This window comes from Argentina silus (genome assembly GCF_951799395.1).
Source record: "Argentina silus genome assembly, chromosome: X".
Taxonomy (NCBI): Eukaryota; Metazoa; Chordata; class Actinopteri; order Argentiniformes; family Argentinidae; genus Argentina; species Argentina silus.
The window spans coordinates 25,504,085-25,506,528 of NC_139653.1; positions in this window are offsets into that span (position 1 = coordinate 25,504,085).

The following is a 2,444-nucleotide window of genomic DNA, read 5'->3' on the forward strand; positions in this document are numbered from 1 at the left end:
TTTCCCCTCCCATTTCTAAAGAGAGTTCTCGCGTTACTTGTTAATGAGCTCATTGGGTTTATTACTGTTATTCTGGTGCCTGGCATGGTTGACCTTATCTTCACCTACCAATGCAGTGTTTATTAGGGTTTTAATAAATCTTTACTCCCTCTCTTCCCTATCCTGTTTTTCTCATGGAATAAGTATATCTTGTTTCCATATTCTGCTCTCAGCTTGTTTGTCCTGTCCACTTGGAATGTTCACAACTGGTCAAATTTATATCCGCTTCTCTTTTCTGTTTACCATATCCTGCTTTCCCATGCCCTGGTCATCTGTTTTCTCCAACCTTTGCTCTCTTCTCGTTACCTTTAAAACATCTCCACTACTCTCCGCTCACAAATCAACCACTGGCCATCCTGGTCTTAATTCTCTCTCTACCTTTCCTTTGTGGAATTAGGAATCTTTATTTTCTATAGAAATTTACCATACTTGGTTATAGACCAATTTTGTAGAGTGACTGAGATGATGTTGTCCCATCGACTGTGCTTTTTCCTCTCCACCATTCAACTTTGTAGATTTTTGTAAGTCTCCTGAGCAGTTTTGTTCCTCTCAATTTGCTCAGTTTGACAACCTGATCAACAGTGTGTAATTCCAAAATTACATTAATTATTATCCTTGCATTAAGATGGACTCAATTATATTTTGCCTTTTAGCTAATTTTAAGAGTGTCATAGCAAAGGGTCTGAATACTTACGTACATGAGGTATTTTTGTATTTCAATTTTAATAAATTTACTGAAATTTCTAAAAACGTGTTTTCGCTTTGCCATTCTGGGGTATTGTGTGTGGAGCGCTCTTTTGATGTAGTGATCCTGTTGCGCATTTAGAGTGCTCACACACTCAATCTTTGTCTGATCACAGCAAACTATACTAGATATGTTTATAACAAACTAATAAATAGCTACATACCATACATATGATGCCTGATCAAACACAGAGACCTGTACGGTGAATGTTATTACATGTTTGTTGATAAAAATGTTTGTTGACGCTAAATCAAAATCTCAACACATTGGCCTGTAGTTTCACTTGACTTTCACAGAAAATAACCTGCTACTTAGAACTGATAGACTGTCCTGTTTCAACATGTGTATGTTCTATAATATTCTTCGAGTATTCAGACCGTCTGGAGACAGAAGCGTCCATCTTTTTTTACTTTGCGACATGAAGCGCTGCCCATATATCGAGGTGATGTCATTGAAACAAAGATATTATGGCATCAAAAAGCCATGATCCGCACCTTTTGGTATATGGCATTCACCTATGCAGTTTACTGTGTTATGACTAACTGATCAGACATCTAAACATATCAAATGAAAGCAGAGATTTGGCCCATAACTGGGCCCGTGCAGTTGTATCAAATTGTTATCAGTGATCCCTATCTTTGTTAATACTTGTTTTTGTATTTTGCCCAATTTTTATCTATTTACTTTTGTCTGAGGCAGACATATTTCTGTTAATTTGGTTTAAAAGCAAGTGTTTCATGTTTCCTGTAAATATATAGTATAACTATATTTTAAATGTGCAGTTTCTTGGAGTAAAAGGAATTGACTCCAGGGTAAAGAAAGACTACTAATTCAGAGACAAGTAACATTTCCCTAGCAAGAGGGAGACAATCTTATACAGAATGGTATATTCATAAAAACTAAAGAACTTTAAATTGTTTTAAAGCTGTAAGACTTAGACTCTTAGGAGACATGCTAATCAAATTGCTAAGGCAAATAGGCCACTTACTTGGTTTTAACAAAGAAAAATGCAAGGAACACTAGAGAATACAAAACACAGGAATACTTGAGACAGAGATCAGAGCTTGGAATGGGCGCCGGTCTGGGCCTCGGAATGTGCGCTGGCCTGGAACTTGGAATGGGGCTCGGTCTGGGGCTCTGAATGTGCGCTAGTCTGGGGCTCTGAATGGGTGCCGGTCTGGGGCTTGGGCTGGGCACCGGTCTGGGGCTCGGGAGGGACAGTGCATTACTGTAAGCGCTGCGTGGGCCAAAACCACCTTTGCTCTGGTAGCTAATTTGTGGTTAGGGCCCCCTGAACTGATGGGCCTCAGTGTCTTCCCGGCAGCTTAGGGCATATTGAACGGAAATGGCCAAGGCCTCTACTGTAGAGACAGCAGCCTTCATGCGTCTGGTTCCTGTGGGCTCAGGCGGGTGCGGCCCAGCTGCATGGGTTCTTCCAGGGGACTGGCTCGGTGGGCTCAGGGTGCTCAGGAAACTGGGAGACTGGCTTGGGATGCTCAGGAAACCGGGAGGCTGTCGAGGTAGCGTTGTCTCACTTGCTCACAGATTCAGTTGTCAATCCTGATAGGCATCATAATTAGCGATTCGAGGTCCCCTCCTAGATCCCGAGCAGCTAGCTCATCATTAATAGCGGCAGACAATCCCTGGTGAAAAGTAGTGT